The sequence below is a fragment of the Castor canadensis genome, chromosome 6 (assembly GCF_047511655.1).
Source record: "Castor canadensis chromosome 6, mCasCan1.hap1v2, whole genome shotgun sequence".
In the NCBI taxonomy this organism is placed as follows: Eukaryota; Metazoa; Chordata; class Mammalia; order Rodentia; family Castoridae; genus Castor; species Castor canadensis.
The window spans coordinates 134745637-134766890 of NC_133391.1; the positions used below are offsets into that span (position 1 = coordinate 134745637).

Sequence of the window (21254 nt, forward strand, 5' to 3'; positions counted from 1 at the left end):
GTAAGTGTATCTCACAGCCAGAGAATGGTAAGGGTAAGGGCAGGATTCAAACACAAGACTAGCTTATTCAACATCCTGAACTCTTAAGCCAGTATATTATCTCTAGGGATTCTTAAGTAATTTGAGTTCTATTTATCCTTTCTAACACAATAAGACTCTAAGCTGTCCACATGCAGGATCTGACAGCTTTCTATTTCTTCTGAATACCTTGTGGATCCTGACATAGTCTCTATATGAAATGTCTGTTGAAAAAGCAGTGCTTATTTTATCAAAGGAGGGATAAAAATCACAGCTCCTTGAAAACTGCATCAGAAAAGACCATTTTGGAGGATAAAAGAGTTGGGAGAGGTATCATATCTTTTTATTCTAGTAGGAACTGTCAAAAGTAGTTTTGCTCTTTCTTAATGATCAAGAAATAACAATCATTTAAAAAAACAGAACAAAGACCAAGGAAGACAGCACACTGATAAACTGTTTTGAAAATTCTTGTTTCTGATGAAAAAAGAAAGAAGTGAAAGAGTAAGGTGAATTATATTTCCTCTCTGACAGCATTAATGTTGGGAGTCCTTTCTGTAGGAAGAAGGTTATGTGGGTATGCATGCTTTCTATGGAGGTGGGAATGTAGTTCAGGATCAGATTTATCTGTGGAGACACCAAAGACAGAGAACACTCTTTAAAATCCACACCAAACTTCCATTAACATGTGTTTTGCAAAGGAATATCCTACTTTGTGGCAACATTGAAAGTGCATAGCATTTCATAAGTCTATTGTTACAGGAATAGAAAGGCTGGATGAAAATAACTTGCTCTTCCACTGGGCCTCTGAACTTCTGGGTGCAGATTCTGTAGAGTCCTCCAAAGGAAAAATGAAGTCAATGATGAAACTTTGCAGACTTAAATAGTCAATATGCCAAAAATCACTATACTGGGGATTTGCTTACTCAGGAAAGCTCAGCTCATTATTTCTTGGAAATATGTGCTGCCAGGAAAAGAAGTACAAATATTAATTTTTAAATACTCTGTAGAAAAGTTTACACATCTTGACATTTGCAAATTTTATCCTTAACATGTATTTTCATAAGCGCTACTGCTTTTTGTTTTTGAGGAAAAAAAATGCAAGAGCAAATGACATAGCAAATTAAGCATGAAGTCAAAAGCAGCATTCAGAATATTCTACTTGATTGTACAGAACTCAACAAATACTATTTCAATATTTACCAATTGCCAAATATACTTAGTCAAAGCATGGGGAGATGATGCCATCTGCTTCCACTTTACAACATCTACTGCTAGAAAGAACATTTGTGACTATATCCATGACTTCATTTTCTCTTCATTAACTGACCATGGAAAACCATGTACTGTCCTGAAATAATGATGGAGTTCATTTCATTGTTTAGCAGAGAAGTTTTAATATATGCACATACTCCATATATAGTCTTGCCTTGCTTAATGACAAGCACACATTTTGAGAAATGTGTTATTAATTTTTTTGTTGTGTAAACAATCTATAGTACAAGAACACGAACTAAGATGGATTTACGACATCCCTGGGTGATATAATCTTATGGAACCACCATCATATATGTGGCTCGTTGTTAACTGAAATGTTAAGCACAAATATGCAGTGTGTAGGTATTATTATATGTGCATATAAAATTTATTATCTATGTACAAATGAGGAAACAAGTTCATTTTACCATCTAGAAATCTAATTTTATTACATATTTAGTGTATATATACTTGTATAAAATGAATTTATGCACACATATGTTTATATACACATATACAATACTATTAATAGTGTAGGTGAATTTTTTTATCATTCTACTCAAAATGCCCCAAGATCTTGCCATTGCACTGAAAATAAAATCCAATTTCTTCACCAAAGTTTCAAAGATCCTTCATGACCTGGTGCTCATGTATCTTTCTGACCTCACTTCTCTCTACTCTCCTTGCTTCACTGTGTTTTAGCCATGTGACTTTCTTTTGGTCCCATGAACTTATTTATGGTTTTTGCTCTCAACTCAGCATTTAGGTCAATATCGTACTCCATCACTGACCACTGTCATAACAATTATTATCCCATTTATCTATATTGCATTATGTCTGTCTCTGCCTACTAAATTGAAAGCTTCTTGAGACACCAGACCTTGCTTCTTTTATTCACTCTTATTTATTTTCTCATCACCTAGGATAATATTTATAGAATAGAATACATTTTAATTAATATATATTCTTCAATGATGATTTGGAATACAAAGAAAATTAGACAGGAAAATGATCACTCAGAGTTCTATCATTCTACTCTTAGGTGCAGTTAATTTGAATATATTTTTTCCCATACTTTTCCCTCTATAGTATAATAGATATACCAATTTGTATCCTGCCATTTCTCAATGCTTGTACCTTCTTGCCAATGAAGACAGAATCCTCCTGGGTCACTTGATTCCCACAATAACCTTGTACAACAGCAAAACCTAGTTATTATTACCAATTTACAAATAAGGAACATAGAATTCATGAAAGCTACCCATCTTGCTTGCCCAATGTCCCACAGTTGGTGGCTGAGCGCTGAGTCTTGGTTTGGCTTATTTTCTCCAAACTTTTTGTTTAGAAATTCTGTTCATAAATGGTATGCTCATTTTTTTTCACAAAATGTCATTATTCATCACTATTCCTTCGTTCCACTTATCCTAAATTTCTTATTTCCTGCTATTTAAATCCTTCCCTCAAGACCATGCCTCTTTTGATACATCTGGACAATTCTGATTCATATTTCTCTTTAAAAATATATTTGCAATTCAATATCTATGTCATCATTTCATACCATTAGCATATGGTATCTATTCAGTTCATATAAATTTAATATTTTTATATAAAGTATTATTTCGAACTCAATGCTCATTTCTTCTTTGCAATCTCAATGCTTATCATAATATGTTTCTATGTCTGTCTCCACAGTCTAACTGGACCATATGAAGATTAGGAGCTATATTTGGTTCATTTTGTTTCCTCCCTCCCAATCATTCCTGTATGTCTATATATTCTTAAAAAGAGCATCATTCAGAAAGCATTTATCAGCTCCTTTGTGCCAGAAAGTTTTCCACATCTTGATGATACATAAAATGAACAAAACAGAAAATATAACTGCTTTTTGAGTTTCCATTCTGCTCTTTTGGCTAACCCCCAAATTATAATGTGGTAACTGTAAAAATTCAGAGAGGACACAAATCCCTGGGTCAAATGTTGAGAAAAGGATAAACCTGTTTGAAGGCTTCACAAGTAGGTGGCAATTAATCTGGATCTTGAAAGATGAGTTGGAATTCACTACAGTAAGAGGAAGGTGAAGCTCATTCCGGGCACAAGAAACATCATGTTCAGCAGGCACAGAAGTGTCAAAGAGCACCAGAATGCTGCAAGGTTTGGCCCAGAAAGCCACTGATGGCATCATTAACATAAACATTTCCAGTTCTATGTTAGATGTAGGGAGCATCAAACAGACTAGAGCTTTGCCATGCCAGGAGCATCTTATTACCCAGACTGTAAGTCTTCCTTCTCTGTCCTCATGTGAATGCCGGTGAATTTAATAATGGCATAGTACACTCAAAATATTTATCAAAGGTAATGTTCTTATACATTTGTTGACAGTAACCAAGCCAAAATCTTTCAGTAAGTCTCACCAAAACTCACTGAAAATATAAGCATTGTATCTTCTACAGGATTAACTAGTTCTACTTTCACAATGAAAAGGGGATAGATACTATTTCATCTTTCATTTTAACCTGGCTCGTTGCCATTTTAATATCTGTATGTAAACCAGATAGTTAAGAAAAAATAACTTAAGCAAATTTCTTTACTTATTTAAAAAATTTATAGAAACTCTTTCCCTCAGAATTTCTAACCATATCTGAAATAGGTTTTTGTTTGTGTGCTTCTTTGTTTAGAAATTATCATCATTTAAGAATCAGTTTCAGAAAACATGGAATTTATTCTCTCACTTTATTCTGGTATCAAATTTTACATTGTTAGGAAATCTAAAATAGAAACTTATGGTTTGTGACTAGATAAAGTTAACTTCATTTTGTTCTCCAGATGCAGTAAAGCTCAGAAAAGAAAAAAGTTTGAAAGCAGAAGCAGAAATATATAGATGTATAAAGCAAAGCATGTGCTCCAATATTCAATAACAAAAATTTAGTAAGAACATACATTGACTTCCATAATATTATTTTCAGAGCTTAAGGACACAATTTATAGTAATGACTGGCAGAAAGAGGACCTGATCCATTGACCAAAAGCAACCTTAAGCCTATCTTTCTATTTACATTGGAAGATCAGTGGGGCAAGCTTTCCACAGAATAGGTTCATTTGCAGAAGGTTTCAATAAGAAATTCAGGTTAAGAAAAGAGAATCAAGACCAAAACTGAGAGGTGGATTTAGGAAGAGCAAGGTGGTTTTAATATCAGACTTGCAGATTTTACTCTATCTGGCCTATTTCTGCAGAGGTATGCTGGCATTTTAGGAGGAAAAAATATCTCCTGTAAGTAGTGAACAAAAATCTAAAAACTATAAGGCCCAGAATTCTATGAACTGTGAGCATGGGGTGTCACTGCTTTAAGGAGGTAGTGTGCAGTCCTCGCGTGCCTGAGGAGGCTGTAAAAACATTGACAGGATCAAGGCAGAACTGCCCCCTGTGCATCAAGACTTCGGTCTAAGGGCAGAGAAAAGAGAACGGTGCAGCTGTGACCAGCACAGAGGGGACACTATTCGGAGCAGCAAAGATTTCCAGGAGAACCACATCCAAGACCTGGGAGGATGATCTCCACTCCCAAAGGATGAAAAAGCAGCGTTAAGGGATGTAGGCTACCCTGATGTATAAGTAGGTGATTGAGACACAGAAATACTGTATTGCTAAGCATAATTTTGTATTTTATACTATAGGTGGCCTATGAAACTATACTTTATGCATGCTGAACAGTTTTTATAATTTGTAGCTATCTAAAAAATTAGTTCTTAATAACCATAATTAAAATATCCAAATGTCTATCATGAGGGGATTGAATATGCAAATTGTAAATGCAAACCAAATGGAATTCTACACTGTCATTAAAAAGAAATAATCATGAAGACTGCAGGATGGCATGAAAATGATTAATGAAACCAAAATACAAAATGATATTCAGAATAGAAGAAAAACATAAAACACATCCAGAGGATATTAAGTTAGCAAGCAGTATAATTGTGGATGTAATTTGCTGCTGTCTAAATTTCCTTTAGGGTATTATAGTATTTTTGCAATAAATAAAAATCGGGATAATAATAATTAAGAAAGCAAATTATTTATCCTATCCTACGCTAGCATAGAAACACAAACTGTTTTACTTCAACCTCATCTACAGTGCCTAATCTGATTATCACCCCCATGAAGATAACATTTATAATATATAAAGGGAAATTCTGGCCCACTGCAGTAGGTTTGATTCTTAATTTTATTTGCTAAGTATGTTCTAAGAATTGGATCTTTACATTTATCCCTACACATTTAAAAGGGTAATGGTAATAAATGTATTTCAGTCAATATCTTAAATGGCTACATGACAATTCTTCAATTTCATGAAAGTCTATGTTTATATGTCTTATATGAACTCAGTCAATACTTGCAATGACACATGGTTTTATCCTTGATTCTATGGTTTTAATTGCTCCATTTACAACTGCCCATAAAATGTATGGATTTACACACATATGTACTCCTTAAGCAGACTACATGTTCTCATAATTCAATTTTTTATTCACTCAGCAAACATTTACAGAGTGCTTACTATGTAACAGACACTGTCTTAGTTCAGGAATGAGAATTATAAAATATCATCTCATCTTGTAAGCTTCTCATGGAGTATATGAAAATGAATCATACAAAAGACATAGGACTGATATTGAGAGAGGCTGAGATTTAGTATTTATTCTGCTGCTTATGGAAGTTTCTTATCCTGTCAAGGCCTCAGATTTTTAATCTCTGAAGACAGAGACTTATAAGTCCTCTCCCATGTACAAAGATTTTACCAATTAATACATTTTGCTCAAGGTAAAAGTAATTGGATTTGCTTATTATATATAAATTCCTTGTTACATCCTTTGTGATCCAGTAGATCATTGATCATTGACTCCATGTAAAATTATTCAATTTAGGGCTGGTGTAGTGGCTCAAGTGGTAACTGAGGTACTGCTTGCCTAGTAAGTGTAAGGCTTTGAGTTCAAATCTTAGTGCTGAAAAAAAAACCTGAATCTGAAAATTAATTAATTTTGAAACTGATTTTTAAAGTACTTTTCTTTATTCCTCTTAATTTTTAAAAAGAACATTTTACCTATTTTAGCTATAACTCTGCCAAGAAAAGATGTAATTTCTAATACAAATACTTTTATGTTTTCTAGAATGCTTTGTCTTATTCAAAAAGCGTATCATCTGAGGAGACCTTTCGGTACATATGACAAACTTAAAGTAGAGTTAGCATAGGCTTATAGTAATTCCAATTTTTATTACTAAAGATTAAAGATGGGCACTGTAATCCCAGATACTTGGGAAGCAAAGATTAGGAAGATTAGAGTCTAAGCCGGCCAGGTAAAACAAAAACAAAAACAAAAATAAAACTAGTGAGACTCCCATCTCAACCATTAAGCCAGGTGTGCTGGCACATACTACAATTCCAGTTACACAGGAGGCCATAGGTAGGAGGACAACTATCTGAGGTTGGCCTCAAGCAAAAATGCAAGACCCTACCTGAAAAATAACTAAAGCTAAAAGGGCTATGAATGTGACTTACTAGGTATGCTGAGTTCAAACACCAGCACTGCCAATGAATAAATAAAAATGGGTAAATAAATAGAAAAATAAACAAATAAATAAATAAAATGAAAATAACAATAGAAAAGTTATCTGGTGACAATAACAAAACCAAATTCATCACATACATATGCGGAACAAACTCATCCTTCTTCATCCAAATAAGTCATGAATACATGCATGAAATTAAAATTATCAGCAAGAGGGTACAGTAGGAAAATATTCTCCAAACCTGGAGAAACTTTTAGTTCATCAGTGAATCTCAAAATTCAGCCCTGGGTCTAGAGAAACCTTCACTCCAGTGGGTGGAGTGGAGAATGAAGGCCAGGCAGCACTCAGCATCCTAAACTTTGGTGATTTACTGTTCTAGGATTTTAAAAATTATCTTGTGATGATTTATTTACAATAATTTTGCTGAAATCAATGCCATTTTTCTCAATTACACCCATATTATTCCTTGTACTTGTAGAAGGCAAATTCTACTTTGTAACTTTGATGTCCAGATGGGTGAGACCATAGTCACAGCCCCAGACTCTGTCTCTCCAGCTCTAATTCTAATTCCAAGATCTTTCTGACTCCTGGTTTTCTTGGTCCCATTCTGCCTTCCTCCCTTACTACCACCTCTCTCTCTCCACTCCTCATATATGCACAGCCATTGTTTTTAGTCTTTTGAAGTTGTTTTAAATAAATCACATTGATAAAATTGACCATTATTTAATTGATGAAATACTTTATACTTATGGTTTAGAGAGGAACTATCTTTGTTTAGAAAATCCTTGATAGTGAATAATATTGAAATATATTGCATATGTGTAGGAAGAAGGCATAACAAAATGTACTGAAAGCTATTGAATAATAGAGGGTGGGGGAAGGGTTAGGAAGAGTAATAGAGGGGTTTAGACTGATTAAAGTACAGTATATTCACAAGTGAAATATCATGGGCAATGAACATACACCTAAATAATGAAGGACAGGAATGTAAAACTGCTCCTGTTAGGGGAAAGGTACTTGTGGGAAGGGGTGGGGGAATAGAGAGGGTAGAGGAGGATGAATATGGTCAATGCACTTTATATACATGTATGACAATAGAACATTGAAACCTGCTAAAATCCTTTTAAGTAGAGGCGAGAAGGATGAGGGAGATTGGTTGTGGGGATAAACCTAACCAAGGTACATACATGGAAATGCCACAGTGAAATCCCCTGCACAACAAATATGTGCTAATAAAATGTAAAAAAAGAAAAAAGAAAACCCTTGATAAACTGAGGTGGAGATAAAACTTTTAGGTCATCAGTAATGAGGCAGGGCTACTAAAGAGATAACCAAAAAGGACTAGAGGGCAGGTGAAGTGAACAATGAAGGAGGGGACCAATTGCTGGGTGTCGTAGTTCACACCTGTAATCCCAGCATTCAGAAGGCTGAGGCATGAGGGTTTTGAGTTCAAGGCCAGACTGTGATATATATAGCAGATTCTAGATCCCAGATAGGGCTTCATAGCAAGACCCTGTTACAAAATGAAAGAAGAATGGAGGGAGGGAGGGAGGAAGGAAAGAAGGAAGGAAGGAAGGAAGGAAGGACCAGCCATACAGTGGTATGGTTGAACATTTATAAGCACAGGGATGCCTCTCACTGTAGTTTAGTCTGTTTGAATTCCTATACTCAGTTTGTTTCCTGTTTTATCTATCTCACACACAAAGGTCTTGTAAGAGTGATTCCATGAGGAAATTATCAGTTTACCATAGCTATGGTGGCAAATTACCACAAACTAGATGGCTTAAAACAACAGAAATCTTTTGTTTCACAGATCTGGATAACAAGAACTTTCCAATCAAGATTCAGCAAGGCTGAATCTATTTCCTGCCTCTTCTACCTTCCAGGGACTGTTATCATTCTTTAACTGTGCCTGTGTCATGCTAATCTTTACCTTGTGGTCACATCACATCACCTCCTTCTCTATTTGTGTGTCACATCTCCCTCGTCTAACTATTGTAAGGAAACTTGTCATTGGATGATCTCAAGAGTCTTAACTTGATTACATACACAAAGTCTCTTTTTCCAAATAAGGTAATACTCACTAATTCCAGGGATGAAGACATGGATGAATCCTTATAGGAACCACCATTACACCCATTGCACTCTGATGTCTGGTCCCCCCCAAACTCACATCCATGCCACATGCAAAATACATTATCCCAATTCTCCAAAAGTCTCAGCCCACTACACACCAACTCTAAGCCTAAAATCTCATCTAAATATCAACTAAAAAGACCCAAACTCATCATCCAAATCAGATATGAGTGATTCCAGGTGATGTCCTAGAGCAAAATTCCTCTCTACCTGTGGGCTTCAAAAACTAGAAAAGTTACCTACTTCCAAAATACAATGATGGGATGAGAACCTGATAGACAATTTCATTCCAAGAGGCAGAAATCGAAGGGCATAAAGGAGTCACCAGTCCAAAAAATGTTTGACATCTAGGAAGGAAAATTCCATTAGGTTTCAAGACCTGACTGAGAGTAATGAATTCCCTATCGTTCACAGCTCTGTCCTGTGGGTACATGGGAGCCCGACAGGCCTCATGGCTGACAGCAGCTCTAGTGGTCTTTAACTCTTTGCCCCCCTCAGTTTAAGATTTCCACATTTCTGCTGAGACAGTATTTATATATACTAGGGTTTGAACTCAGGGCCTTCACCTTGAGCCACTCCACCAGCTCTTTTTTGTGATGGGTTTTTTGAGATAGGGGCTTGTTAACCATTTGCCTGGCCTGGCTTCAAGCCATGATCCTCCTGCTCTCAGCCTCCTGAGTAGCTAGGATTACAGGCATAAGCCACCAGAGCCTGTCCATTTTTTTTAAAACCTTGTCGATCTTCAGTTTATTTAGTGGGGATCCAAGCCATTAGATAAAGATCTTTCCTGGATATTGTTATCTCTATCCCTGGCCTGTGCTGAGATGGATGAGAGGACCCATGGGTCACACAGCTAATCTGTTCAGCAAAAAGCTGTCCAGCTAACCACTGACCTTCTTTTCAGTCTTGTTTCTTAACAATGAATAGCTTCCTAATATTATTGTCTTAGTTTGGGATGCTATAACAAAGTACTATAAACTGATGACATTTGAATAATAGAAATTTATTCCTCATAGTTCTGGAGGCTAGAAGTCTGAGATCAGAGTTCCAACATTTTTGGATTTGGTAAGGGTCCTCTTCCAGCTTGCAGACAGCCACCTTCTTACAGTATCCTCACAAGGTAGAAAGACAGCTACCTAGCTGTCTAGTCTCTTCTTATAAGGGAATTAATTCCTGTCATAAGGGCTCCATTGGCACCACCCAATTACCTCCCAAAGGCTTCACCTCTACACATTATCATGCTGAGGATTTCAACACATGAACTTCTTGGAGGAACACATTCAGTATGTTGTTCTGAAGCCTAGATAGGCTGAGAATTTTCTAGCTCATCAAGGTTGATGATAGGCTGAGTCCTTTTTGTTTAACAGATTCTTCTTCAAGTTACCTTTTTCTTCTCACATTTACTACATTGCAAGGAAAAAGCAGACTCTTGAGATGAATCTTACCTCAATTTTAATAGGCAGAGAAAAGACTCTAGCTGACATTTGGATGATAACCTGTTTCAAGGTTTGCAGCCATTAATTTTTTTTACAGTTAATACTTATATCATTTATTTAACGATTAAGCTGTGTTTATATCAAAGAAATACAAGCATCATCTGCATAGCCAGAAATAAACCCTTTAATATAATGTTTAGCCTTTAGGGGGTGTTATGAACCGAATTGTATTCCCCTCAAAATTTATGTATTGAAGTCCAAACCTCCAATGTGATGATATTTAGAGACAGAGACTGTAAGGAAATAATTAAGATTGAATGAAGTCCCCACAGTGGAGCCCTAATCCAACATAACCAGTGTCTTTAAAAGGACAGAAGAGACACCAAGGATATTCTCTCTCAGCAAAGAGAAGAAAGGAGGAAAGGCCTATAGAGGAAAGCCCATGGGAGACAAACCAGCAAGATAGCCACCAACAGAAACCAATTCTCACAGTATCCTGGTCTTGTACTGCTGACCTACATAGCTGCTAGAATATAAATTTCTTTTGGTTAAGCCACCCAGTCTGTGGTATTTCATTATGAGAGTCCTGGTAAAGGAATATAGTAGGAAATCAGAATGTTTCAACATAACTAATCTAGGCTTCAAAGACTCTGTCCATATATACAGGCACACATAATGAAGAGAGATATACACTAATTCCAACTGTATCATTTAAGATTCATATTTTGTGTAAAAAAAATCCAAAGTTATATGTGTGTGTGTGTATGGTATGTGTATGTGTGTGTGTGTGACAAAGTAACTGCATAAATCCTGCATGTGGTTAGATCATTTCAAGGCCTTTTTATATTTTAAAAATTCGATCTTGAAGGCAATAAACATCTCAAAAAGCCCACTATTATTGTTTCTTGCATCCATTTACTATGACTTGGTGGCTCCTAACAACTCAATAGATTCTCTTTTATTTCCGAAGGACACTGGAGAGTGAGCTGCCATCTGGCAGACTCAGTGTCTCCTAAAGGCTGAGAGAGCAACAGTAAAATACAACAGAGAAAGAATGCTGGCTCAATGCTTACTGGGAGATCTACTGGCAATACTGCCTCTTGAATTTACTTTTTATTTTCCCATTTCTTCCTAAATTCCCCCAGTGTAAAAAGAGAAATCTTTCACCCATCTCCCCTTTTCTTTCTCTCTCTCTTTCTCAAAGTATCATTTTTGTGTAGTTAACAAGTCTGTGCCTATTGCCTAACCTGCTTAGTAACAAGCTATGTTTCACAAATCTTGAGGCAATGTATGGAAGAAATGAACAAAATTAATATTAGCATTTCTTCTACTACTCTGTTCACAAGCCACTTCTCTACAAAATTTGGTGGCAGTCTTCTCTGGCCACCAGAGTCTGCATACACGTTTCTTTCAACTCTTTGATGCTGACCATTTACATGTCTTAAGAGTTGTATACTACCTGGAAATGGTACTCAACTGTTCTCAAGTGTAAGTTTTATCTCATCAGCTGCATGATCAGTCTTTCCCTGCCTGTCTGACCTCTCTTACAGTGCACTCAGCTGGAGTTCTGGTTCTTTCTCAAACACACTCTGATCTCAGGCCCTTTGCATCTGGTCTGCCAATTAGGAATGGGCTCTTCCAAAGACAGCTGCGTATTAATTCTCATTGCCTTCCAGCTTCTCTCACACACAAACTTCTCAGAGATGCCTTCTCCCACCAACTTTGGTAGAAAGACTGTGGGGTGCCCTTCAGTGTTATCCATCTTGTAGTACTCTTGATCTTATCTAATATAGTCCCCTTGGGTGAAGGCAGGACCTGTGACATTAACTGATGGATTTGAAGATTTAAAAAAATAGAATCAGATATTGTGGCTATCACTTCTGTGAATCCATTTACATAGGTTGCAACTTCCATTTTTGCTAGCATATGCTCTTCCTTATTGGCCTTGATGAAGCAAAGATACCCATAAGCTTAGGAACTAAGGGCGGCTTCCAGCTAAGAGTTAGCAAAAAATTTAGGCCCTCATGAAACAGCCGTTGAGGAAATTAATTCTACCAGCAATCTGAGTAAGCAGAAACATGATCCCTCCTCAGTCAAGCAATCAGATGAGACCCCATACCTGGCAAACACCATGGTCACAGACTTGTAACAAACTCTGAAATAGAAGGCCCCAGTGAGGCCATGACCAGATCCAGGCCCTCAAAAACAATGAGATAATAAGTGTATATTATTTTACTTCACTGCATGTGTGGCAACTTATCACACAACAGTAAACAACTAACACAGAGCCCTAAGTGAAACATCTTCCTCTCCACTTGCCTCTGCCTGGCTTTTTGTCTTCTTACTCTACTTCTTTTCTTTAAGAAACTTTTGTTTTTCAGTGCTGGGGATCCAATGTTTTATTTTCTTAATACATTATCACTGCCATATGTCACCATTATTGTCTGCCTCCCCCATTGAAACCCATAGGGGGAAGTCCAAATTTTGCAGGGACCAAAGCTTCTATAATTTGAAGACGAGAGGCTCCTTATGGAAAAAAAATCTAAAAAGTCGTTGAACAAATTTAGCTATAAAATTAAATATTTATTTGGAATGAGAAAAGCAATCTTAGCAAATTATTTTCAAAAGCTAAAAAAGTCATGTATCACTGAGTGCCTAAAACACTTCTATAAAATCCTTTTTCCTATAGTTCATGGTCTACATCTTTTGATCACTTCTTCACATGACAACAATTTTATAAAATAGTATTCTCTAAAGGAATAACAGGATGTGTTTCTTCTAGCATGGTAAAATGAATTTTTACAATTATTACTTATAGTTAAGAAAAGTTCCTTTCATTTTCACACATCCTTAGTTGTAATGTCACATAAGTGTTTAGAACTGTTTTCCAGTTTTATATAGGAGCTATCATATTTCAGGACACCTTAAGTTTTCTCTTACAGAAACTCTGAATTGATGAGAGTTAATAATTAGTTTGCAGTTAACATATGCCTTTGTTGAAGTAGGCTGTGTTAGAATAGAAATGAGACAGTGACTTTAACTTTTGCATAGTTAATACAAATATCAGGCTGTGTGAACACATGAGAAGGGGTCTGCATAGTACAGCCACTGTTTTATGGTAAATTTGGTTTTGTCCCTGAGAGTAAGGACCATCTAATTTGTTAACTGCTACATTGCCCATACTTAGAATAGTGCCTGGCACATTGGTTGTTACGTAGTAATAATTATTGAAGAAACAGACAAGTTAATTGTTTCACCATTACATCAAGCAATAAGTTGCTCATATACTGCAAGAATATTTAATAAAGACCGGTTTAGTTAATAAATAACTAAGAGTTCCAGGATGGTTCAAAGTAAAATATGAGAATGCACATCTATTGAGTAGATGTGTTGATGGATTAATAGTTAACATTAATATATACATACTGCATAGATATAAGTAAAAATAAGATCTAAATACATGTATTAATCACTATATTCTGAATGTTTATATGCAAATGTACATGCAAATACACACAGGTTTTTTTTCTACTTAGAATTTCTGAGAACATTTAGCTTTTCTGGTCTTCTAGCCATCGAACCTTAAAAAGATGATTGACTATTTGTGGGTTGATGGGGTGAAAGAAGTATGTCAAAGATAGAAGTACAGTATTTTTAAACCAAAAACTTCACTTCCTGAGCAAGGATAACAGTATGTCACAGCATCTAAGAGCTTGGTCTCTGAGGTTTAAATAGCTCTGTGACCTCTGTCAAGTTTCTCGTTCAATATAAGGCACTGCTTTCTCATTTGTAAAATAGCTTTAATACATGTGTCCCCATCATTTTTATCGGATAATGCATCTGAAACTTCAAGCCAAGTACCTAACAAATGATAGGCACTTAGTAAAGTCAGTTTGTTTCTGTTTTTGCCCTTAGTATCATTACACACTTCTGAGAGCAGCACACTTACTGAGAAATGTAATAAGCACTTTCACTACTGACATAAAAATCATATCCTGAACACATTTCTATTTAAGTTCCTGAAAACTGCTGTATAATGAGCAAGAGGAAGACAAGTGGCTGCACTTTATGTGAAATGTACACCATAAAAACCAAAAAAATATTATCAGTCACTGGACCCTTCAGGAAGCCACACTAACAGGAAATTGAGGTATCCAGACCCTAATTCTGGAACTGAGCAAACAGACTTCAAACTCTACAGTGCAGCTAATTATTATCCAGAATATGTTTGGCACAGGAAATGGTCATAGGTCACATAAGATTTTTTGAACACACACATAACTGCAGGAAATCTCATTTTCAATAGTATTGTTTTCATGCTGCAAAGACAGTTAACGCAGGTAGAAAGCACCAGAGTCCAAAAAATAAAAGCAACTTAGAAATTATAGGCCCATTGGAAATGATCACACACCACATACAAATTTAAGCTCTTTAATGTTGGCTTATAACTATGGCACTTGAAAAAATGCAAAAGCCAAAAGCACAAAATCATCCCTACAACTGCTTGTGGGTGTAACAGTGTAATACCGTCCTTGCTTTCACTAAAGTAGGAAAAGTCTTTGCTCTCAGGGTTGAACTTTACATTCAATAAAGATTTAGGTGCTACCATCCCCTCTGCAAGTAATGTTAGAAATGGAAGGAAATCCTACTAAAAGGGGGCTGCCTTGGAGCCCCCAATCGATTCCCCCAGTGTCTGACACTCTAATGACATAGACGCTTCATTACTTTAAAAGTCCTTTAAATAAAATGAATGATGATAAAATGGATGAATACAAAGTATAGGAATCTTTTTATTTTATAGGCATATAATAGTCATACAGGGGGATACATTGTGATATGTACATATGTACTTACAATATATCTTAGTTAGATTTACCCCTTCAATCATTCTCCCTCCTCCTCCCTTCCCCCCTTTCTTAGAACAATTTCAGCAGTTTCATTCTTCTATTTCCATATATGGATACAAAATACATACGTCATATTCACCCTCATTCAGTCTTTCCTTATGCCCTCCCCGATCCCCCTAGCCCACCCCTGGAAAAGACCTGTTTTACCCTCCTGTCCTTCAATTCTTTTTAAGTGTACATTGATAATCCAAGGGGGTTTCATCTTGGCATTTCAGCCATGTATATATCATGCTTTAATTGGATTACTCCCTCCATTACTTATCTTTCTCTATTGCTCTGCTCCCCTATTGTTCAACAGTTTATGGTTCTTTAGTTTATATTCGAATATGGATGGGATGTTTCAATGTTTTTCATTCTCTAACACTCTCTTTCCCTCTTCTGCCTCCCATAATTCCCTTAGACAGATCCACTAATACAACCTTGTTCTCTCTTACTATATGTGTGTGTACAAACACATATATGTATATTGACTTTATCTTTAATTAATAATTACTTTAATAATAGTTGAATGTATATTACCATAACATACACAAAAAAAATCACAAAATGAAGATTTCACAAACTACACAGGCTATATTGCAACTTATAAGGTAAAAAAAAATTTAAGACCAGTCCCAATACAGAAAAGGAAAAGTATTTCTCCAAGAGAAGGCAAGTTCAGCCTGAGCTGAGTTGCCTTCTGCTCTGTGTGCACAATGTTATCAGGAACACTTCTAATTTGGAGGAAGGTTCAGACCTCAGGATGAAAATGCAGAAAAAGCAGGGCCATCTTTCCACATTGGCATGGCTTAATGAACATGTTCGTAGAAACAGAAATTCATTGTAAAACAGAAAATAGTTACTTAGATATTACAGTAGAAAATATATTGGTATGAGAATTGTAAAAAATTATGAATTATAAGAAAGTTATAGTAGAAGAATAAGTGACTCGGGTTAGTAGTACTATTGCCAGTATATTCTGGGAAAGAAACCAAAAAAAATTTAGAATAATAAATTAATGAATCAATAATCACTGTCATATACCTGAATAATTACTAAAGAAAGACACTAATAATATATAGATTTGGGGATCTTTCCTTTATGATAATTTGGCTATATGGTGAGGTAATGTTTTAATTCTTTTATGCTGATATTATTTCCTTTTTTCTATTATACTTATAGTTGTGTATTTTTAAGAAGTCTCTCATATTTACTATTAGTATTCTACTAGGGGTACATTGTGATATTTACCAAAACTCTTAAAATTTATACATCATAGTTGAATTCACCCCCTCCAACATATTCCTTTATCCCTCCTCCCCTATTCCTGGAATAGTTTCATTTTCCATTTTTATACATGAGTACATGTTTTTATAATCTACAAAATACTTTACCCTTCATTATCACCACTGATCCTCTAGGTGACCCAATAAGGTAGAGAATAATTTGCTTGTGACTTAAATAAGCCAGGCATGCTGCACAGTATTCAACAGTGCACAGAGCAGACCCTGCCCAGCCCCTTTCCTAGAAAGAATTATCAAGCCCCGAATATCAATAATGACAATGTCTAATCCCTAGTCTAAACAGGGAACAGTCTTGTAAGCACATTAAGTTGTTTATGTTACTGTAGTGGTTTTAAAACATGTCTGGGAATAGTTTTACATTCTTCCATCAAAAGACTGAGTCTCAATTTCCTTCTCTTGAAACTATGTGAGACTTTGTAATTGGCCTGATGAATAAATATGATTGCATAATTTCTAAGTCGAGGTTAGAAAAGGCCACACAGTGCTACCTAGTTTCTTTGTGGGACACTTGATTTTAGAGCTGGCGTCACTCTCCAAGAAATCAGACTACCCAGAAAGTGCCATGCTGGAGAGACCAAAGTTTACCACATGAAGACAGAAAACTGTCACATGAGAGATGGTGAGCCAAATGCCCAGCCAAGTCTTTCTTAAGTCCTCACCCAAGAATCCATGATATGTAGTAAACGATGGTTGAAGTTTTAAGCTATTATCTTTTGGGGTGATTGGTTGCATTGCAATAGCCAAAGAGTACAATCTATGGATTGAGTTATTCATAGTCAAAGGCTCTGACAAATACGATGTTTTCCCCCTTACCCTACAGGGTTTTGATCTATGAAAGCACAGAGAGCTTAAGCAGAGGACTGCCACTTCTCAGGGGAAAACGGACTATGATCAGCACGTGGGAAATAGGAGACAAAGCAAATTTTGTCAAAGAGATTTCCAGAGGGGCATCCAAGGGCATCTTGAAGCGATACAGGTTGTAGTCCTGGGCTTTAAGTCATTTCAAAAGGCAATTCTTACAAAAATGAGGAGGAATGCCAAACTAGATAATCTCTTAAGGTTCTTCTAAGCCCAAATTCTAGGACCTTAACTACAAATACTTTACAAAAGAGATGCTTTTTAAAAATGCAACTTGAAAAAAATAATCCTGGTGAATAAAAACAATGAAAGCACCAGTTCACAGCCATCAAATTATAGAAACTAAATGAAAATCTAGTGATGAAATTGACAAGCCTTCACATTAACAGATGATACATGGTTCAATATATGACTATAGCTAAAAAATATACACACAATCTTTGACACTGTAATGTCCCTACAGGAAATCACCTAAAAGGAAAGAAAAGAAAACTTCTTATGCAATGACTTTTATAGCCACATTATATACTGGAGGGGGAAAATCCCACAGGAAACAACTTAAATACCCAACAATGGGACAATAGTTAACCATGACATGGCAGGATGCATTAATGTAAAGTTATAAATATAAAACCATAAGGAAAAATACATACAAGCTTCTATAAATTGAAATTATTAATCAAATTTATTATTTCAATTGATATATTTACTTCACAGATAAAGATAATTTATATAAGCAAATATACAAATTCATAAAGTTAAGGTGAGTTAAATTTGATAATTAAAAACATTTTCTACTATAGAATTAAAAGTTTAGAATATTTGCCAATATGGAACATCATTTTAATCAATTTTGCAAAAAAAACCTATTTTTCTATCAGTTAAAATGCCACATCAACAACTAGTATGTGGAAAATTTGGAAAATAAGAAATAAATATTGTTTTATAAAAGGAGATCTTTAAAATGCTAATCTTGATTTTTCACTTTTGGAAATAAAGAACTTGTTTGAATCAACTCTCCCATTGAAGACTGCTGAGAAATTTGGAAGAAATTTTTTAAATATTCTTAAATATACTTAAGAAGTCTTCCTGAAAGGGGATGAAAAAGTAATTTAGAGAAGAAACTTAGGCTGTTGGATCCCTTGTTGCTTTGGTGAGGGTGGAGGGGAGACTGCAGAATAAAGAAATTTTCCAATCCTAAAAAAAAAATGAATGAAAAATTAAAATCTAACACCTGTCAGACAAGGAAATTACTACACCTATATAAAAACAAATAAGCCTACAAAAGTTGTGAAGGATACAAACTAAACTTAAAATTGTTAGCAAAGAAATTTAGGACAGAGCCAAATAGAAATCCTAAAACTAAAAATATAGTAAGCATATTAAGAACTGAATGAATGATTCAACTTCAGGATAAACACTGTTAAATCTAGAAATAGTGAATAGTAATATTGATAAGAAAAACTACCCAGAATAAAGTGTAGACAGACATAAAGAGAAGAAATACAGCAGAGAGCATAAGAGGCATACAGCACATAGGGAAAAGTTCTAATATTCAGTGTATTCTCTTTATTCACAGCAGCTATGTTTTGTAGATTTTCTGCAAATATTAGCAAATTTGCTACTATTGCTCCTAGGGGAAATAAGGTCTTTGTTAGTCTCTGGTCCAAAGTTACTCATCAACCAATCAATATATAACCTTGCTTTATGGATGTATCTGTTTAATGACATCTTATTTAATATATATTATTGTTTCATTAGCATTAAACACTCAGCCAACTGCCCTATAACTCATGCCTGAAGGAAGATTATTTTACCCACATATTTTCTCTATAAAGCACATCACTGCCTCTTTTGCACTTAAGTACACTAAGTAGCACTTCAGAGCAACACTTGGAGGCCATTTTAAGCAATGATGTCATCCAAAGCCGAAAATACAAAAAAGCTGGTGCTAAACAGAGCATGAAAAGCACACCTGCTTTGTATGATAGCTGAAACAAAAAAACAGAGAGGTTTTTTTGATCTCAGTGGAAGAAATGTACAAAGGGTAAATCAAAAGTTTTGCTGCTCTGTGATGTTTTTAAATGACCACCAAATTCCCCTAGCATTGATTTGGAGGTTCTAAATACAGTAGTCCACTCTCATCTGTGGTTGCTCTTTCACAGTTTCAGTTACCCACAATGAACCCCTGAAAATATTAAATGGACATCTGCAGAAATAGACAATGCTCAAGTCCCCAATTGCATGCTATTCAAAGTAACATGAAGAAATGTGGTCCATCCAGCCTGAAACATGAGTCATCCCTTTGTCTGGTGTATCCACGCTGCATATACTGCCTGCCTGTTAGCCACTTAGTAGTCATCTCAGTTATCAGATACTCTACTGTGGTGTTTCAGTGATTGTGTTCAAGGAACCCTTAGATGGTATCCCAATGCTATATCCCAATGCTTATGTTATGCAGCTCACTTCATCTTATCATGTAGGCATTGTTTCATCTCATAGCATCACAAGAAGAGTGAGTACAGTACAATAAGACTTTGTTGAGAGACTACATTCACATAATATATTTACTATACTGTACTATAATAATTTCTCTAATTGTCATTTATTATTCTCTTGCTGTGCCTACTTTATAAACTAAACCATGATATATATGTGTGTATAGGAAAAAACAGCATATATAAGGTTTGGCACTATACACAGTTTTAGACATCCACTGGGGATCTTAAAATAAAGCCCCTGAGGATAAGAGGGACTACTGATAATGTTTGTAAGTGGGCACATGTGTAAATACAAAATTATAAATAATGAGACATCAGCCCTATTTGTGGCTGAAGGCCCAGAAAGTCAGAAAAGAAAAAAGTAGAGAAGAAATATTTAAAGACATGCTAGCTGAGAATTTTCTCAGAGGAGAATAAGACCAAAAATTGTTGAAATAAAACATAAATATGGCATATGGAATAAAAGAAGTTGAAAATTGCTACACTGAAAGCACTAATAAGTTTCAGAAAACCCTGATGAGAATGAAAATTAAAGAATACCTAAACAAACAAAGAGATAGATCAGATTCATATTTAAGAGTACTTGATAGAGTAAATATGTCATTTCCCCCCAAATTAATTTATGGAGTCAATATGATAAGACAATTTTTTGGCAGTACTGGGATTTGAACTCAGGGTCTTGATCCTGCTAGTCAGGCACTCTACCACTTGAGCCACATCTCCAGCCCTTTTTACTTTAGTTACTTTTAAAACAGGATCTCACATTTATTCCTGGGCCAGTATGAACCACATCCTCCTATTTGTGCTTCCTGCCCACCTGGGATAACAGCCACACACCACCGTGACCAAATTAGTTGAGATGGAGTCTCACAAAGTTTTTGCCTGGGCTGGCTTCAAACTACAATCCTCCTGAGTATCTAGGATTACAAATATGAGCTACTTTGCCTGGAAAAAATTTTAAGCATTTAAAAATTTAATGAAAGTCATTGACATTAACAAGTTCATTATAAAATTTATATTAAAATGCAAAGGCCAAGTCACTTTAGAAGGGGAAAAAGAAGGGGAAATTGCTTTGGTCGACAACAGAAGTTATTATAAATCTACTGTAATCAAAGCAGAGTGATCCTGGAACAGATCAGAGAGGCTAGAAACAGATCAAAGCATCTATAATACTTGATTTTTGATAAAAAAAAAAAAGGCGTTGCAGAATGGGCTATCTTTTCAATAAATGGTGCTCCGCTAATTAGTAATCAATATAGATAAGAAAAATATCTTTGACTCCTAGCTCATATAATTCCCAA

At 35.5% G+C, this 21254-nt stretch overlaps 1 protein-coding gene across 1 annotated transcript in view; it reads right to left on the reverse strand.

Moving 5' to 3' along the window:
* Itga2 (integrin subunit alpha 2) overlaps nt 1-21254 on the reverse strand; it is a 102118-nt gene that overhangs the window by 70645 nt on the left and 10219 nt on the right. The gene's annotated exons all lie outside the window — the stretch shown is intronic.